At 39.2% G+C, this 21,266-nt stretch overlaps 1 pseudogene; it reads left to right on the plus strand.

The window, feature by feature from the left end:
• The first annotated feature begins 9,030 nt into the window (after window positions 1-9,030).
• Window positions 9,031-20,658, plus strand: LOC104422944 (annotated as a pseudogene).
• Window positions 20,659-21,266: the final 608 nt, after the last annotated feature.

The following is a 21,266-nucleotide window of genomic DNA, read 5'->3' on the forward strand; positions in this document are numbered from 1 at the left end:
ACATACATACATACATACATACATACATAGATACATACAAGATTGCAAAGGAGTTGGAAGAACAATTAATTACCTGGATGACACTAATTTTTCAAACTCAAAAATTTTGGGGCCGAACAAATTAAAATTCTCATTTTTAAATGACTGCCATGTAAATAAGTCAGCCGTAATATGGTATGGCATAACAAGAAGAAAAGTATCCAAAAAGTTCTAAAGCTATTGCATTACTAATTCAGTCATAAACCTTTCAATTAGATCAATTTAATCCTAAATTTTTTTACATTGATACCAATTGAGTCCTTTCAACCAAATTGGCTCAGAAATTATTGACATGAACATTGGTTGCCTTATGTGGCATGACTGGTAGTGACGTGGACAATTTTTAAAATTTTTAAATATACTTTAAAATTTTCCTTTCTTCTCCTTTTTTTCCTTTTCTTTTCCCTTGGCCTGTGGTTGGTACTTGACCATGGCCGGCGATTGGTCACATGCAAGGACTAGCGAGGGTGTCATGGTCGTCGCCAGGCGAGGGCTCGATCAGGCTAGGGCCACCCACTTCGGATTTGGCGAGGTCCCTCGCCTAGGTCGTGAGGGTCAAGCCCTTGCCAAATTTGGAGAGAGCCTCAACGCCCTCATTGGTCCTCACCTATGACCTTTTGTAGGGCATAATTGATTACCGACAACAAGCTAAAGGGAAAAAAATAAAATAAAAATAAAAATAAAAATAAAGGAAAAACGGAAGACAAATGAAATGAAAAAATTAATAAAACATTAAAAATTTATGAATAAAATAAAATTTGTTGAAATTTTTTAAAAATTCCATGTTAGCACCAGCCGTGCCACATAGGGAGCCAATCTTCACGTATGCAATTTTCGATCTAAATTGGTTGGATGGACTCTATCCAATGTGAAAATGTTTAAGACTAATTGGTCAAATTAAAAGGTTTAGAACTAAATTGGTATTGATGCAATAAGTTTATAACTTTTTTGATACTTTTCTTGCACAACAAGTGTACCATAGAAGTTCTTGTGCACTTGTATATACCTTTAATATTTTTTTAACCAATTGTTTATTAGCCTTTATAATCACGCATTTGACATGCTCAATAAAGATTATTTATCAAGACATTTAGTATTTTTCTAAGAAAATGTTACCTCTTGTTTTAAAGAAATAAAATTTGAAGGGAAAATTCCAAACAAGGGCATCAAGTGCCTCGTTTTCTCTAATAAGAGCCAGAAGTGAACATTGTCTAAAATAAAAGTTTGAAGTGCCCTCGTTTTTCCAAATGAGGGCTTGAGTAAGTATCAAAAAAGGGCTTGACCTCATCAGTTGATTGAGGGCATTTTTGGAAGAAGAAGAAGAAGAAAGGGCTTGACCTCATTAGTTGATTGAGGGCATTTTTGGAAGAAGAAGAAGAAGAAGAAGAAGAAGAAGAAGAAGAAGAAGTAGCAGCAACGGCAAGAGGAGAAGGAGAAGGAGAGGGTTGTGGCCCTCTCCCAATTCTAGCTAGGGTTTGGTGGCCCTTACCTTTGGTCAACAAGGGTCGCTGGCCCTCGTTGAGGTGCCCGTGATCCCATCGGCCATGACCGATGCCCCAACGTCGTCAAGGTGTGGCCCTCTCCCAATTCTAGCTAGGGCTTGGTGGCCCTTGCCTTTGGTCAATAGAAAAAGGAAAAAAGACATAAAAAAGGAAGGAAAATAAAAAAGTAAATGATGGAAATACCCTTGATCAGCTTGTGAGGTCAGCCCTATTTTGAGACTAACATGGCAATTCATGCTCCTATTTGAAATAAGATCCACTTCAAACCTTTATTTGAGAAAATAATAACACTTCAAGCTCTTATTTGAAAAAAAATGTTCACTTCAGGTTTTATTTGAGAAAATAATAGTACGTCAGGCTCTTATCGGGAATTTTCCTAAATTTGAACTATTATCACTAGAGGCTAACTTAATGGGTCTAATTGATGATATTTGGTTTATTATGATGTGCCAGCCAAATTAAGATTATCATTAAATGGATGTCATATAAAAAGTTAGTTGAATTAATAAAGAGTTAATGAACGCAAATTACATGGTTTGACTGTGGAGCAATCACAACTATAATATAATGCATGCGCTTGGATATTAACGATTTTAGAAAGATTTCCGTTGCCTATGTATTCCATTCAAGTGTTAAATACAAGTCTATGATGAACTTGGTTAAAAAAAAAAGATGGATATATGACACTAATAGCTTCTAAATTTTGGTTCAATGTGTGAAGTAATCCTTAAACTTTTAATTTGCCCAATATAGTCACTAAATTGTTCCTAGATGTTCAATTTAATCTCTAAACTTTCAATTTGTTCACCCTCGACCCATAACTTTCCATAGCGAAGTCAAAATTGGTCCTTTGGTATTATTCACAAGTTTTCATAATTATAATATTGCCCATATTTTAAAATATCTTATCATTTCAATTGTAAATGAGGTTGTACTTTTCCTAATATAGAGATCATAAGCTAAAATATACTTAAATGGAACTATTGTACTATCTATAAACACCAAATGGTAATAAAAACAGTATTTTATTTTCTGTTGATTAAGAAATTAGTTGATGATCAATGATTGCAGTGGAAACTTAAATACATTAGTAATTTGTCGACAAACTTTACTGAATTAATTAAGCTAGGTAACTTAATGGCCATTCCCATTTTTCAGGTCCAGAAGAGAGAGAAAGGTCTCTTGCCAATTTAGGATTAAAGATATTAGATGCAAGTAATTAGACTATTTTAAAGCGAAAATCACTTTTAGTTTTCTTCAATCCAAGTGCATGGGGCGCAATCTCTTTGGTTACGGCAGCAAAGAACTTGCCACATGATTCACGTACATTCCTTACTCTCGTTTTTGGGGGCCAAAAAAATTCCCGAGTGCTTGAATTGAACAAGAAAAGCACTGACCTAATTACACGGTGTACCGCACTCGAGAACAATATAAATGAGTTTTGCTGGCACATCGCACTAAGATTAAAGAAATTAAAAAGGAAAAGTCCTTTTGCTGTAGTAAAAAGTGAGTTTTACTTTCACATTTTTAGCTTGAAAAGATGCCAAAGCCCATTTTAAAATCAATGATAAATCTATTATTCAAATGTCAGTTTTAAACTTTTCAATTTTATCAATATAATCTTAAACTTTTAAATGAAAATTTCAACGTAATCTTTTAGCAAATTACCGCAAATAAAATTATTGATGTAGTGTCTAGTCATCACTTACCGTTCTATGTGGCATTCTAACGTGAACAACTTTATTCGAAATAACGTTTTAGATGGATGACCACGTCAACGCTTTAGGTAGGCCTACATTATAATTTCGTACGAAGGTTTAGAAGTACATTAGCAAAATTGAAAAATTTAAGATTAAGTTGGCATCCGCAAAGTAGATTTAAAACTTTGGTGATTTTCAATGTGTTTTTAACATTCAAAAAGAGAATATTGTTGTGGAACACGGTTCTCATTTCAAAAAGGAGAAAAAGTTGAATATGAAAGCGGGGTCGTCCATGATTCATTTGTGATAATTCAATGTTTTGATTTTTGTGTTCATATTGACAGAGTAATAATTACTACAGTTATAACGAATTGAGATTATTAAAATCTAGTGCTTCTTTTAATGATTAAACAAAGGTCATATTCTTTTTCTGGGGGTGATCCCGAGAAGAAGGGTCATTATTAATTGTTAGTCATATCTGATCTGCTGTATTCTTCTTATGCTAACACAAGATGTTCTCTTATTAAGAAAGAAATTAAAATGGCAATGGAGTTGACCGGATCTTTGGTCTATCATCTATTATGAAACAACAACATGATCTTTTCTAATGTCTTCTTTAAATTTCCGAACCAATATATTGGCAGTCTGATGTATTCCTTTCATCTGTTGACCGTATATCTTCTTCGATGTTTATGTCAAACCATATCTCTATTTCAATATTTAATTAGTCCTCTAGGTCTTCTCGATCTCTTAGCTGGAGCGATACTATTAAAAATCTTGTAATTTTACGTAACTCTTATGTTAAGTATTTCCTTGGAATATCTTTATTATTTCCTTTCAATATCACAATAATGGTGTTAATTACATATAGTTATGATGGACAAATGGATGATAGACAAATGGATCGCATGAACCCCATGGACAATACCTATAACCACGGAAAGCTTAGGACGTGAATTGGGGCTCGTACCTTGCTTGTCTAGAAGCGAAAGAAAATTATTATAATAACCATAGACTTGGAAAGTTCTCCACAAGGTTTACCTGTTTTAGCAGACAAAAGCAAAGGTTTTTGCGAAAATAATGTTGGAGACTGAAAAAGAAAAGAGTGCCAAAGCTCTTTCCCACTCGCAAATAGACAAGAAGAGCCCACTAAAGCCACCACCTTTGCATTATTGGACCGAAGAATTGTATGCGATATATGTAAATAATATTGACGTGAGAAGCTGCTTCTGGTTTTTTGCAGGATTTAACCCCTTGACGTGAGACAAGAAAGTTTATGTAATTGCCAATTTAATCTCGGCTTTGATTACTCGACTCTCCCCTTATCATTTGAATAAACAGAGATCATTAAAGCTTTTGTCAATTCTCATGGTAGACCGACAAAGTCACGAGAGAGAGAAAGAGAGAGAGTGCTTGATTTGTCTCGTCCTCAAACAACCAGTACTACTCCTGGAGAACTTTCACTTAATCAAAGAAGCCGAGTTAAAATATCTTGGCAAACTTGGAATTAATAGAAGGAAGCAAACTCAGATCGATCAGTGTTTCTGTGTTAGGCTTGAAATCAGACATAGCATAAAGGTCTTCCTTCTTTGTTGAATCCTACTGGTTTTTATAAAATAATTAAATCATGCATCAAACATGGTACAAGTAATGCCATAACTTGAGTCAAGTCTTTAAATGAAGTGTTCATGTGTGACCGTGTAACATAGTAAGCATATTGGATGAGGTTTCACCTAGTAGATTAATTGATTATGACCTTTTGGACAGGCAACAAACTCGCAGTTGGATATGAAGCCTACCGACAAGTTGCGATTATAATATGAAGTCAACTTAGACAATGCATGTCACGTGTCCGAAATCACATAATCTTGAAAAGTCCATTCCACTTTGGAATGTCCAAGCTGTTTCGTGACAAGGACATACGATCTTACTGTAGATTCCTTGCAGACTCTCCTTGGCGCCAATTGAGACGAGTCAGCGTAAGAAAACATGCATACGAGATTATAATAATTGAGATGCCCCAAAACTAACGTGCATATATCAAGTAGAAGAGATACTACATCTATTGCTTTTTTGAGTGTCTCGAGCACTCCTTCAGATCCATTTAGCCGAGAGCTAACATCGATCTAGGCTTAGTTTGACTTGATCCGTTCGTCGCAGACTAAGAAAAGATTTAAGACCTACCTTCAAAGAGTATTGTTGGGTTCTCAAAATTTGCTAGTGTAACGACTATTTAACTACTTTGAGAATAACAGCTTGTTATGAGCTACAAATTTTTAAGGAGTAGACCCCATACTGATGTGGACGTTGGCCACCCTCGCCCATAGTCGACGAGAGCCACAGTCTATAGTCTCTCCTCCAGTGGACATTCACTAGTGACAATGGAAAAGCAAGCGAAAAAAAAATATATATATTACGATTAAATTTAAAAAAAAATTGTAAAAATTATTCACATCAATAGCGGTCATATCATATATGATGATTGATGTTAACATCAATGATTTTTCTACCAAAATTGGCTAGAAATACTATATTAGCCAATCGATAAAAAGGTTCACGATTAAATTGGTCAAACTCAAAGGTTTACATCTAAATTAGCATCCGCTAATATGTTTAGGACATCTTGGATAATTATCTTATAGGACTTGTTTGATGATTGAGCAAGCAAGAAATTCACGTTGAAGAATTCCTAATCTGAGTCAACTAAAAGGCTTTTTTTTTTTTTTTTAATTATTATTTTGAATCCTAATATTAATTATATGGCTTTTGCCCATTAGTGAGCTGAGGAATTTTTGGTCGTAACAATCAATTGTGCAGCGATTTTGTGAATTACATCATGAAGAGTATGCAAGTGTTTTAATGCCAATATATTTTGTGATAACACATATGAATCCCTTTGCGAGATTAATAGAGTATTTTGCAAGAAATCGTGAGGGTTAAATACCGAGTCAACACCTAATATGAAAGAAGCCGCGAGCATGAAGAAAGCAAAGAAAGAATTCTCCACTACATAGGTGAGAATTCTGGAAAAAGTATGAAGAAGGGCTCACAATTTTGTAATATTTTATTTGTGAGTTGTTGCAAGGAATTCTCTCCCTTCTGGAGAGCAAATTGGTGGCCGAAAGAAAAGTCAGCATTGGTGTGGAACTCATGTCCATATTCAACAAATCGCAGGAAGAAAGAAAGCTTGAACTTTGGCTTGCGAAGAAAAAGTTGCGGCTGTTCTCCCTTCACACTAAAGTCCGCAGGAGAAGAGAAGTCCAAGTCGGTCTTCTCATGTGAACGCAAGCGAAGCAATGACTATAGCCATCTGTTAACAATTGAAGTCGGCAAAGAAAGAGAAGAAAAGTTGCGGCTGGATGAGTTCACATTAAAGGCCGTTGGACTTCAAGAGGCGGTGAAACTCCTATAAATATGGCAGCACGTGAAGTGAAGTATTTGAAGTTGGGCCTAATAGGCTCAAGGCAGGAGTGCCTCAAGGCCAGAAGGCCGGAAGGCCTCAAAGAGAGGCTTAACAGCCTCAAGCCACCGTAGGCAGAGTAGAGAGACTTAGGGAAAGAGCATCAGCCCAGGGAGAGGGCCTCACGCCACACGCAGACAGAGAGCCTCAGGCCAGAGAGGAAGCCACCGGGTGTAAAGGTGAGCTTCAAGGAAAGCCACATGCATGTGAGCTTCAGGGAAAGCCTCAACCAGTGAGAGCTTCAGAATAGGAGGTCACCAAGCGCAAAGGTGAGCTTCAAGTGAAAGGCAACGCAGCCTCGGTAGTTGTCCCTTCGTGATCAAGAAGGGAAAATAGAATACTTGAGTGTATGCATGTATCGGTTAATTTGAGTGTGAGTATTTTATATGTGGTGTGAGAGTGTTTATTTTGAGTACTATATTTGTATCACAGTTTAGTGTAACAAGTGTGTCTTTTAGTCGTCTATTACAATTCTCTCGTAATGCTTCTGCATACCCTACAAGGGGCATTAGAGAAAAGCCACATACTCTACAATTGGTATTAGAGCAAAGGGTCACATACGCTATATAATTGGGGATTGGAAAACATTAAAAGTGTTTAAGAGACTCAATTATGGCTACAATCTCTATTGTATTACCTTGATCCATAATGAAATCCTGTATTGCTTTCCACATGGAATAGATCACATTTATTGAACTATATAAATCCAGTGTTCGATTTATTTTCTTGTTTCATTTACTATTTGTTGGGTCGCTTATTTTTTGCAACAATTACATAGGTCTATTTAGTATGTGCATGCGTTGGAAAAAATCACGAGTAAAGTGTAGCCACGGATGCGCTGATATCGCACGATATCGAAGCTATAAAATGTAATATTGTACGTTCAAATGATCAATGAATAGGATACTTACGACATACATAGGAACGAAAAAAATCTACCATGTACTATATATGCTCCACGTATCCACATGTGCAAACTTCTTGCCTTACCTCTTTACTGTCTAAATGCTATCAAATTTCACTGCACACATGCACTATCCTCTTTCCTATGTAGTTTAAAAAAAAAAGCATTATTGATTTAAATTATTATATAACAAAGTCAAGTAATTCAGACATCAATTGCACTTAGTGCTGGATCCATAGGTCCAAAGACCATAAGGGACTAGCAGTGGTAGTCTGGAAACTTGGTGTCCTGCCTGCACGCTCTATTGTTTGAAGAGGTTGAGCTTCCTCCCCTTACCCCCAATTCCAGCTAGTTTTTTTTTTTTTTCTTGACTAATTGTGTCAATTTCCTAAGCTTTTTTCCCCCCTAGAAAGGAAAGAAATATTCTAATTTCTAGATCCTTGGCAATCAAACTCCGTCTGTTGAGGCCAGTTCCCACAAGGCCCGGTGCGCCCGGCCTGTTTGCAACCCGTCTTCTTCCCAAAAGCAACGAAGCTTAGTTTCTTCCAAGCCACCACCACACCCTTCCGACATAGCCCCACCATCTCCGGCCAACATCCCTCGTCGTCAAGCCCCTCGCCCCAATGATGAAGCCCCATTCAATATGTCTTCCCATAATTTCTTTGTCACCGTTTGAGAGAGGCATTCCCAAATGAAAACCCACACAGGCCCAAATTCCAGGTCAGCACAGCACGGACCGAAGAGCCGGTTCCGGGTCCGCCGAGGCCCATTTCGAATTTTGGGCTCGGGAGATACTTTGGGGCCCATCTCGTAACTTCAAGAGCAAACCATTTGACGGCCCTAGCTAGTAGCTAGTAGCTATTACTAATACTTTCCCCTCGCTTCGAGGGATGAGCGTCCTTTTTCACTGCTCGGGATTCGCCGATCATGGAGTCTCCTCCGTCGCTGGTCATCGATACAAGTATTTGATCCTAATTCGAATTGATTTCCTCTTCTTTTCCCTCTTCTCACCTAAAAGAGATCTGTATTGAAAATGCCTGAAAGTTTTGGTTCGAGCCAGTATGCCCCTTTTTGACAGCCCTGGTTTTGGAGAGTTTCGTTGCTATGTTGTTTCCAAACTTGTCTCATCATATCACACATGTGATGATATCGGATAGTTCCTTGGAAATGCTTTGGCACCCTATTAATTGCATAGATAATCATTAGATTATCACAAAGATATGTTGATTTAACGCCTTATTTCTCTTTTAATCTATCCGACCATATAAATTGAATAAATGATTGAGATATACTGTTCGAGAAGGGGTTTGATCACGAAAGTATGTCAAATTTAACGCTTAATTGTATTTCCCTTTTAGTCTATAATCGAGAGTATGCTTGTTATCACATCTTCTTTGTTGTGAAAGCTGTGGCGATTTTTCATGGATGGATGACCCTGCTGAATGTTCCCTTACTCAATTCATAGACGCAAGGGGTGCTTTCAAGATCCATGCATTAGAAAAATTCATCAGTGACGTGAGATTGGAGGAAACAGGCATTTCATACGTCGTCATTTCTATATTTGGGGCTCAAAGCAGCAGTGAGTTCCCATCTCTCTATCGAATATCTTGGCTACTCAATTTGTTTAAAAACCTAGTTACTACTTTTGCTCGGTGGATACTTTTGCTTCTTAATTGGATTTCTCATGTTTAACTAGAAATAACTGACCATTCTTTCGGGATATATCGCTTGCGATAATGTTTAGTGACTTTCGGGATATATTGCCTGTGATAATTTTCAGTGAAGTCATATTGACACCTAAATTTCACCATTTTACTTAAGACTTAATATCATTAAAAGTAAGGAATTAGTCGCAAAAAAAAATCATTGTGTATTCAATATTGCACTTTGCATTGATTGGTCTTTTCTTAATTTCTTCCAAAAATTCATCATAAAAAAAATAAAAATTAAAAATTTATCAAAAGAAATTAATTACAAAAAAGAAAAGAAGAAAAGAAGAAGAAAAGAGAAAAAAGAAAAAAAGAGGGGCAATCGGGTTGGGTTCGGACAAGCCTTGGGCTGGCCCCTTCCTCTCTTTCCTTTATTCTTTCCCTCGCGTGGGCCCGGCCCAGCCCTTTTCCTCTTCAGCCCGCCCGCGCTCGAGCTGGTCGTCTCCCTCCTGCCATCCTTCACGCGCGCCTGCAAAAAAGGAAGAAAAGCAGCAACAGCGGAGGGGAGCGGGGGAACAGCCGAATCGGGGACGATCGGCTGGAGTTGGTGGTCGCGGATCGGGCCGGCAAGGGCAGCTGGCACGGCGGAAGGTCGGGCGCTTGCGTAGGAACGGAGAAGGACTCTGAAAGAGGGAGGGGGGAGGATTTTTGGCCGAGAGAGAGGGGAGAGGCCTTTGGCGAGAGAGCTTGAAGGAAGGAGAGGGGGTAGAAATGAAGAGTGACCGGGAAGAAGGAGGCCCGGAATCTATCTCTGCCGAGCATCGCTCAACCACCGCCACCCCCTTCCGACATAGCCCCACCATCTCCGGCCGACATCCCTCATCGTCAAGCCCCTCACCCCAATGATGAAGCCCCATTCCCAATATGTCTTCCCATAATTTTTCGTACCCTCGAAAGCAAACCATTTGACGGCCCTACCTAGTAGCTAGTAGCTATTACTTATACTTTCTCCTCGCACCGAAGAAGTCCCTTCTCCTTCCGTCCGGAGATTCCCCTTTCTCCACCGCAGTCCGCCTTATCCCTCTCGCGCCCTCCGGTTGCCGCCGAGAGCTTCTTCTTCTTCGTCGCGTTGTCGTCGTCGTCTTCCGATTCCGGAAACTTCTTCGGTGACGACTCTTTCGGTTTCTTCCTCTGGGCCGACGGCGATTCCGGTAGGCTCCGAGAATCTTCTTGATTATCGTTGATTGCCCCATTGTTTTGAGGCGAATTTCGCGGGGCAGTCCGTTGGATATTGGAAGTTGGTCGGTGATCTGTAGAGTTTTGGTTTCTGTTGAACAGGTGCTCTGTGATTGAGGACGAGCGCTCGGGATTCGCCGATCATGGAGTCTCCTCCATCGCCGGTCGTCGATACAGGTACCTATTAATTGCATAGATAATCATTAGATTACCGCACAGATATGTTCATTTAACGCCTTATTTCTCTTTTAATCTATCCGACCTTATAAATTGAATAAGTCATCGAGATATACTGTTCGGGGAGGGGTTCATCGATTTAACGCTTAATTGTATTTACCTTTTAGTCTATAATCGAGAGTATGTTTGTTACCACATCTTCTTTGTTATGAAAGTTGTGGCGATTTTTCAAGGACAGATGACCACCCTACTGAACGTTCCCTTACTCAATTCATAGACGCAAGGGATGCTTTCAAGATTCATGCATTAGAAAAATTCATCGGTGACGTGAGATTGGAGGAAACGGGCGTTTCATATGTTGTCGTTTCTATATTCGGGACTCAGAGCAGTGGTGAGTTCCTATCTCGCTATCGAATAGCTTGGCTACTCACTTTGTTTAGAAACCTAGTCACTACTTTTCGGTGGTTAGTTTTGCTTCTTAATTGGATTTCTTATGTTTAACTAGAAATAACTTACCATTCTTTCGGGATATATTGGCTGTGATAATGTTCAGTGAGTTTCGGGATATATTGCCTGTGATAATTTTCAGTGAAGTCATATATAGGCGGTATTTCTTGGACGAAATGTTTTTTTTTTCAATGTTTTACGATGAAAGTTTCTATTGGTTCTGACAGGCGAGAGCACACTGTTGAATGCACTGTTTGGCACAAAGTTCAGGAAAATGGATCCTTCAAGAGGGAGGTATGTTTTTGAACTGTCCTTTAGGTCACTCTAGTGATTTGGATTAGGAAAAATGTCCAAAGCCAGGTTGTTATTTTTTCAGGTCCCAAACCACCGAATGAATATGGATCGCGAAAGCTGCTGGGATTGAACCGTGTACTCTAGTTATGGACTTGGAGGGGACAGATGGAAAAGTAAGACAGGTTTATTTACTAGATGATTTTGCATGGATATATAATAGCTTAATTTGTCAATGTTCAACTACTTATTTTTGTCCAGATGTAATTGCAAATTCTAATTTTTTGTACATGTTGAAATGTTAATTTGTTCATTGGTTAGCTGCTGTAGCTTTTCCACTTTTGTATGGCTTTTCTCATCTTACCAACCCAGAAGGTTGATTTACGTGTAGCTGAGGCTCATTGAAATTCACCTGATTTACACTTGGTTTGAGTAGGCAGCAATTAGCATTCTTGGAGCTGCTTAATCGGTGTCATTTTTATACAGGACGATGCTTCCTTCAAAAAGCAGAGCGCTCTTTTTGCTTTGCTGTCTCCAATATAGTGCTCATAAACATGTGAGGCTTTTGCTTTGCTTTAGTGAGATACTGTTTCTATTTCTGCAGCGTTATCTACGAGGTTGTTGTTTTTGTATTTTCCTAGTGCCCTTTCTAAGCATCTTTTTCATAGATGGTGTCGTTGGGTCGGCCTTGAGCAAGCTGGGAGCAGGTTTCTGCTCAAAACTGTATTCCAGGTATTTCTTGTCTTCTTTTCAGCATCTTTTTCATAGGTGGGGTCATTATATTGTCTGTGCACAAGATGCCAGCAAGCCTTTTCTGAAACCTGTATTCCAGGTGTTTCTTCTCCTCTTGCCTCAAGATAAGCTAAATGTTTAGTTCTAAGAGTTAATGATAAAGTTGCGACTCTTCTTGAAGGCCATGATGCGATTGTTTTGTCCAAGGAAAACAACTCTCGTATTCGTATTACGGGATAAAACAAGGAGGGTTCGTACCTATACTTAATCATGTTTCCATTTCGGATTGTGATGGTTTTTATTTGCTCGTTTTGGTTGCATCTGGTAAGTTTTGCCCATCTGAGTTGATTTTTTTTTTTTATATGCTCTCTGGTTTTTCTTTTTATCCAGAGTCCTTTCGAATGTCTAGAAGCTGCCTTGAGAGAAGAAGTGCAGGAGGTGAGGGTTGTTGCATTTCCTTTGGAAAATCGACTTTGTAAAGCCGTTGTTGGTTTCATTTAGTATTTTCCTGCAGATATGGGACAATATTCCTATGTTAGAGCAGCACAAGGAAACTCTTGTCAGTCATTTTTTAATGTAGGTGCTCCGATGCTTATACAAGTTCCTTTCAATGATTTGCTTTTGCCTCTAATCGTTGAAATGAACTTCTACCTAATGACTCTCTTATGCTTTCCAGGTTGAGTTCGTTGCTCTTTCTAATTATGAAGAAGAGGAAAAGCGATTTAAAGATGAGGTATACCTACCTTGCATCCCATAGAAGCACGTTTGGACCTTGAATACGATTGCCCACATTTTATGTCAGCTTTTTTTCCTTTCTAGTAAAGGTAATAATTATAACATAATGGGGAAGGAAAAAACTATACAACCCTCGGCTTCAAAAACTTGCACTCCCAATGAACATGCTCATAAAGAGTGGAAGGAAGCCGATAAAAAAAGCCAAGCGGCAAGCAAAAGGACCAATGCCAACACAAGAGGTGTTGGCACACCCAAAAAACACCAAGGGCCTACCTAGCCAGTGTGCAAACAGCAGAGGAGAAGATGGAAGGATCCAAATCCCAGAACCGTTGTAATCTTCTATTTCTAGTGGAGCCGTCCACGTTTCTATAGGTGAGAGCCTTATCTTGAACGACTTTGAGAAGGTGCTTCTTCATGGTTGAGGTAGAAACGGGCTCACCCCTGAAAAGAATATCATTCCTGTTCTTCCAGATGATGTGACAAAGCGCATCAAAGGAAAAACGGACAATACATTTATGGAACTACTTGCCTACAAGAAAGGTAGTGGCCCAAGTTAGCGTTTCCTCCCAAGGCTTGTTACTCTAAGAGAGTCTACATTTGGTCGCCCAAAAGAAGGCAATATGCGACGTAATGCGACATCCAAAAAATAAATGATCAATTGAATCAAGTTCCTTTTCATAGAAAGGGCAGAATGTATCATCGATCCTACCATGAGTCGTGAGAAGGGATTGAGTAAGCAGCCTTCGCTTGCTAATCAGCCAAAGTTAAACTGATGTCGAGGTAGGATGTCATTGTTCCAAATGAAACCATTCCAACTAACTCAATCCTTCTTTCGCCTTATAAGCTCCCAAGCCGAGGCTATCGAGAACACTTATAAGCTCCCAAGCCGAGGCCATCGAGAACACTCCCAAGGAATTCTCCCTCCAACAAAACCGATCCTTAGCATCAGTTAGAGAAGGGAGTGACGAACTCCAAGTTGCAATCACTGACCGTATAGCATGGCCGTCCTCAGAAAAAAGGTTAGCCACCGAAACCTATCTTGAAAGTCCAGATCTATAGATAAGTGAATATGTGAATATTAAGTTCAAAGGACACTGGGTGCTAATTGTCAAACCAAAGTGAAGTGTCAAGACATCGCCTATCCTCCGGTGGAAGCGGAGTTGGAATTTTGTCATGTATTGTAGAATTTTCTTCCAAGCCCAATAGCACAAAGTCGGCTTCTTTCCCACCCAGAAAAAAGAAGTAATGAGGAGTAGGGGTGAGCGGTTCCAGGTTCCGGTTCGGTTCCGTCTGGAACCTGGAACCTACCCTGTACAGGTTCCTCAAAATGAGGAACCTGGAACCTACCCGTGAGAATCCGAGAACCTGGAACCTACCCTGTCATAGGTTCCGGGGTCGGTTCCAGTTCCAACAGGTTCCTTTTTTTTTTTTTTTTTTTTAATTTTCAGATTTGAACTATAACATATGCGCACGTTACCCAAAAAAACTATAACGTACGCGCACATTACCAAAAAAACTATAATGTACGCGCACGTTACCAAAAAAAAAACTATAACATATGCGCACGTTACCAAAAAAAATATAATGTATGCGCACGTTACCAAAAAAAACTATAATGTGCACGCACGTTACTAAAAAAAAATATAACATATGCGCACGTTACCAAAAAAAAAAAACTATAATGTACTTGTATACTACACGGTAACTTCACATTGACATGTTATCTTGATACATTAACTTCGCACTGCACAACAATAATAGAATATAATTAGAAATTTCAAAACAAATAGCAAACTAGAAAATAGAAATAAAACACCACTAGAACAAGAATGTCTAGAGGTACAAGTTTTGAAAACAATTTCGATTAAACCCTTAAATGAACTCAGAAAATTCTGAAATTTGGACACGTTGTATTTAAGACCTAGAGGTACAAGTTTCATGAAGAAATTGTAGTCCAATTCATTCTGTATTAAAAAGATAAAATCGATTTACTTTTCCTATTCTCTACTTGCACAGTTTTTGAAATTTTTTTGGTTAAATAGGCAAATGAACTACAAAAATTACGAAATTTAAATATTTGTAGGGAAGACATCAAGAGAGATATTTCATGCAGAACACATTTCCAAAAGAACCTCATACAAAATGATATAGTCCACGCATTGCAACTTACAAGATCCGAACACATCAGATTGCACAGTTTTAGAAACATTTCCGATTAAATACCCAAATGACCTTAAAAAATTATGAAATTAGACTATGTGATAGCCAAGACCATAAGGTAGATACTTCATGAAAACATCGAAGTCAAATTCGTCCTAGATAATTAAATATGTACGGTTAAAATCCCTGTTCGTAGTACCGTAATTCCAGATCTAACCATCTCCAAAGGACCACGATTTCACCTACCTATTCTTGTTTTTTTTCTCTAAATTTTTGATATGTGGTACCTCAGGATGTCCTTTACAACTTTTGTTAAGAAATCAAAGTGAAATTTCGACAAAAAGGTTGCCTTACAGTCCATGCATTCATCAAGGGTCGGTCCCAAAATCTCCAGATCCAGTCTTTCCAAAGAATAACGATTTCACCCACTTATACTTGTTTTTTTGTCCCAAATTTGAGTATGTTATACTCCAAGAAGTCCTTTACAACTTTCATTTAGAGGCCAAAGCCAAACTTCAACTAGAACATCACATACAAGTCACTAGAACATCCAAGGTCGAGTTTTTTCTGCCCTAAGTAACCGGTTCCGGTTCGGTTCGAAAACGGTTCGGTTCGGTTCGGTTCGGTTCTGGTTCCTAGAAAAAGGAACCGGAACCGAACCAGTCCCCCTTGGAACCGGGGAACCGAACCGGACCCTCCTCCGGTTCGGTTCCGGTTCCCGGGTAACCCGGAACCGTGCTCAGCCCTAATGAGGAGTTTATGCCGGCTTTGTTGTTGTGTCTCGACAAGATTTTCAAATGCCGCAATGGGCGCCTTTTCTTTTGCATAATTCCTGTGCTTGAGTACTGTTTAGGACAAAGCTTCAGTCCTCGTATGCATGAGTTTTGGAATATCTGTGGAAATGCCACTCATCATCGACTGCTATTTCTAATTTCTTTGGGGCTTATCATTGGTCAGTCATCCCTTATTGAGATTGGTGATTTTCACTACTCTTCTGTTCACATTCTTAATCAATTGTAGTTTCAGACGTGTTATGTTTCCATCTCATCTTCTTGTGCTCTGTATTATGGAATTTGGAGCAAATTTGATAAATACTGATAACTCTCGGATGGAGTTTTCCAAATGGATTTTACCCTTTCTCTGCACTAATCTTTTGCCATATGGTTGAATTTCCTTGGACGAACAGGTGGACGCTCTTAGAGGGTGGTTCTTGGATAGTACCGCACCTGGTGGGCTGGCAAGAGATCGAAGGGAGCAGTTCCTGGTTCAGGATTTTGTTTTAGTGCTCAACATATTTGGATGTTCATTAAGGAGAATAAGGACTTGGACTTGCCTGCGCACAGGGTGAGTGTTAATTGAAGGGCAATTGGATATATTGCTAATAATGAGAATGCTAATGGACGCATCATGCTATCCGTGTTAAGGTCATGGTTGCTCACATATGATGTGAAGAAATTGCCGATGAACAATATTCCAGTCTTACTGAAAATGAGGTATCGATCTGGTTCTTGCTGGACATGAAACTTGCTTGTCTGTTTTGCTATTTTGAAATGCAAACATATGCAATTTATCTTACACATATTAAGATCAGGCGAACTCTTCTTAACATGTTAGGACTGGCTTTCGATGAAGGAGGCTGTGCAGTTGGGAGCAATTCTTGGTTTTGGAAAGAAACTGTTCCATTCTTGACACGTGTTCATCTGGGTAAGATGAGTAATATTATTATTTGATGAGTTACAGATGGTGGTGCGGCAACTGGATTTTATGTTCATTAAATAATGCAAGTACATTAAGGTTATCCAACACAATCGGCTCCATGTTCTTACTGTTAAGAAGGTTGTTTATGAGTTTTTCCTGGCTTACGTGAAGTGGGAGCAGTAGGAGCATTTTCTTTTCTTGGAACAAGTGCATTTTTTTAAAGAGCAAACACAAAGGAAGCCTCAGCTTTTTTGAATTTATTATTGTTTGATTTTAGGTTGTACAAGTTTGCCTCTGATATATCTACTATCTAATTGTTGAGTTCTAGCCTGAGTAGATGAGATATAGCTGTTGAGGTCTAGCCTGTGTATAGATGAGATATAGCTATTCTGTTCAAGTGATCATTCTAGCTTGAAATGGCCCCCCTTCATTCACAATCTGAGTATTATTTCAACTGGTTGAATGGTTGCTTTTGAGCAATCATCTTCTTGTTTGATTGATCAGTTTTCTTGATGGTAGGAGAGTAATGGCTAGTCACAGTGTAGCAGTTGCCTAGCTGACGGCTTAGCTTAATTTGGCCTTCTGTTTGCGATGTTTCCTGGTTTTATTTTTGGGTGAAGATTATGTTCTGTCAGGATTAGAAATTTACTTATCACTATAAGTACGTTTCATCTATAAAATTTTATGTGGCCCTTATTAGGTATGAATCACAGACTATGCATTTCGATGGGAATGTCAGATCTAAGAGGCGGAAGCAGCTTGAAAAATGGTCACTTCGAGTAAGAAGTTATGGGGGTGGTTTTCCTTGCTTAAAATGCTTCATTTTTGGGTTCTATTGTACGACTACCACTTCAAGCTGCTTGGAACGTGGAAATATTTTTCCTTTTGACACATTTTCTTTCAATCAGGATGTTTTCATTTGAAGTAAGCTTACACAGAGAGACTGTCCGTTGAGGACATCTTATCATATGTTGCTTATTGTGTTTTGTTGTTTCGTCAGTTGGAATGACTAGCTTTCCAAGCAGTCCTTGGACATATTCTGTATGGATGTCTAGGTGAGTTCAAGGAAAGATTTGCTTTTTCTTAGTTCTTTGACTCTTGTTGTGCTTACGTTTGCACAACGACAAACCTTCGTTTGTGGCCTACTTTTTCAGAGCATTGACTTTACAAACATCAGGTTACAAGCTGCCGTACCTGCGCATTGTTCGTCAAATAGGGCCATATAAGACCGAGTACAGTCACGAGCAGCCACTGAAAACTCTTCCCCTCCTTCCAAAGGCTTGCCAAATCTTTCCTTGAACTCACCTAGACATCCATACAGAATATGTCCAAGGAGGGGAAGAGTTTTCAGTGGCTGCTCGTGACTGTACTCAGTCTTATATGACCCTATTTGACGAATGATGCGCAGGTACGGCAACTTGTAACCTGATGTTTGTAAAGTCAATGCTCTGAAAAAGTAGGTCACGAGCGAAGGTTTGTCATTGTGCTTTGTCCTATAACTAAGTTCTTTCTTGGTTCTTTGACTCTTGTTGTGCTTGCATTTGCACTCCTTTGGTGGCCTATTAGTTGTTTTACTTGCATCAGTCAGAAATGAAGGTTTGTGTCTGAGACCAGACGCTGATGTGAAAATATGGTCTTGTTGGTAAATAACACTCTGGGCATTTAGGAAACTATTTGTATGTTCATGCCATGCTCACTTTTGACTTGTTATTAGGGGAATTTTACCACCGAATGCATGGATAAGTTTTGTATCATACTTTGAACAGATGTCGTAATTGAACAAGCCAAATGGGATACGTCTAGCGTACGGGAGATGCTGCGGAGTCACATTGATACCCATGTTGGTTCGGTCCGTGATACCAAGGTCTCTGAGCTTACGAAAGCACATAAGGTAGCATAATGAGTAGAGAGATTTCTTCTTCTCTCGAGCTTCTCTCTTTACAGGTGGAGGGTTTTTCCCCCTTTTTACTTAATGGTGGTTGATGGGATCTGCACGAATTATATCATGTTTTTACAGGCAAGACTGAAGGAAGCATTATTTGGACTAGTGGAAGCTCTTTTGAAGGGAGCTACTATTGAATCTAACCGACGAGTAAATCACAAACTTAAAGGTGCTTCCACTCCTTCATTAGCTCAACAACCATACTTTATTTGCTCTTTTACGTACGACGGACTTTCCATAATGTTTCATAATATCCAGTCTTGAAGATCTTGGCTGAACAGTGAATGAAGATCTCGACAGACCTTGCAGATTCCTTCATTAGGCAGCTAATGAAGGAATCTGTAATTAAACAGTTAATGTAAGTGCTCTCAGCAAATTGAAGATCTGCATTAATTGGAACCAGCACGATAAAAGCAAAACTCACATCTTCCCACGTGCTTAAAGCCAAGCGATCTATGCTCCCGTAGTGGCGTGAGGTTTGTTGTCCAACAATCAAACCAACAAAGTTGTTCAAGATTATCTTTCTCACCATCCAAACGATTGTGGCCATCGTAGACAGCAACCTTAATGACTGCTAGTGTCATTGAATCGTTTCAGTAAAAAATCCACAAGCAAGTGAAAAATATTTGCCGCATGTAAATTTTGTATATTGCCAAACGAGCTTGTCGTGCAATATCTCGAACATCCTCCCTACTCCTCGAGACTCTATTCACATAGTCACCATCATGGCTGAATAGTGTAGTAAAACGGGATAGAAAATGAAGCACATAAGGATTTCAAGTACTATTGAATCTAACTAACGAGTAAATCGCAAACTTAAAGATGCCTACCACTCCTTCATTAGCTCAACGACCCTTCTAGATACTTTATTTGCTATTTTTTGTATGACATACCTTCTATTTCATAACATCTAGCATTCATTCCTTTATTTATTGATCCATCTCATAAGAAGATAAGGCACTAGAGAACTGACTTATGGCCAACATAGTCTCGTGCCTCTCTTTATAGATGGAGGGCTTTTCCCCCTTTTACTTAATGGTGGTTGATGGGATCAATTATTGTTTGGACCAGTGGAAGCTCTTTTGAAGGGAGCTACTAGTGAAACCTGGTCGGCCATCGAGACACTTCTTTCGCGCGAGACTACGTTGGCCATAAGTCGGTTCTCTAGTGCCCTCTCTTTTTATGAGATGGATCAATAGATGAAGGAAGGAAGACTGGATATTATGAAAGATTATGGAAGGTCTGTCGTATGAAAAAGAGCAAATAAAGTCTCTTGAATGGTCGTTGAGTTAATGAAGGAGTGATGGACATTTTTAAGTTTGCGATTTACTTGTCGGTTATATTCAATAGTACTTGAAATCCTTATGTGCTTCATTTTCTATCCAGTTTTGCTACACTGTTTAGCCATGATGTTGACTATGTGGATAGAGTCTGGAGGAGTAGGGAGGATGTTTGAGATATCGCGTGACAAGCTTGTTTGACAGTATGCAAAATTTATATGCGGCAAATATTTTTCATGTTTCTCCCGTTGCTTGCTTGTGGATCTTTTACTGAAACGATTCAATGACACTTGCAATCATTAAGGTTGCTGTCTGCGATGGCGGCAATTCATTTGGATGGTGAGAAGGATAATCTCGAACAACTTTTGTTGGTTCGATTGTTGGACAACAAACCTCACGCCACTACGGGACCATAGATTGCTTGGCTTTAAGCACGTGGGAAGATGTGAGTTTTGCTTTTATCGTGCTGGTTCCAATTAATGCAGATTTTCAATTTGCTGAGAGCACTTACATTCACTGTTTAATTGCAGATTCCTTCGTCCGAAACACTGATCACGTCCAGGGGTGCAAAACACTTCGGATGCAATTTATTGCAGAGACGCAGCACACCATTGATCAAGCAGTGAAGGAAGCAATTACTGCTCAGGCACGTTTTATTGTCATTAAAATGTATGTCATCATCCCCCACCCCCAACGCACACACTAAGAAAAATGAAAAGAAAAAGAAAGAGGCTCTATTTAATCCCGTGCACTAGAGCGCTGAGAAATATTCTCAATTCCATGAACATTTGCTGGTTATTTGATTATTTGCTCTCTTCTTTCTGGAATTATCAGGAAGAGGAGAGCCGCAATGGGTGGTCGAAAGGATGGCCAGTTTTGGGGTTAGTACTTTTAGGGCTCTGCGGATGGAGAAAATGTCTTTTAGGCATATTAAACTGTTGTAGGGGAAACGCGGACATAGGATGCCGACCCCATATGCATGTGAACAAACACGTGAAAGCTATTACCCGAAGATGAAGATGAAAGTCGTTACACTTTTTCTTTTTCTTTTTTCTTTTGGTCATAGGTCCTTAGGCTTCATTTGCCAACAATTTATGGGATTTTACCTCCCCGTAATCAATAGCTCGTGTGGGACCCAAATTAAAATTAAAAAAAAAAAAAAAAGAGACATGGCCGCGAATTGTTTTCGACAGATTCCCGGAAAATTCAGGTGTCTGATGCGAGACACTGCCCCGGTCGCGACAGCGTTCGCTCGATTGTTTGTGGCTAAGGTGTTCTCTTTTATTATCATCACGTGGAAGGAGCGCATGTTCG

Source organism: Eucalyptus grandis, chromosome 8, assembly GCF_016545825.1.
Source record: "Eucalyptus grandis isolate ANBG69807.140 chromosome 8, ASM1654582v1, whole genome shotgun sequence".
Lineage (NCBI taxonomy): Eukaryota > Viridiplantae > Streptophyta > Magnoliopsida > Myrtales > Myrtaceae > Eucalyptus > Eucalyptus grandis.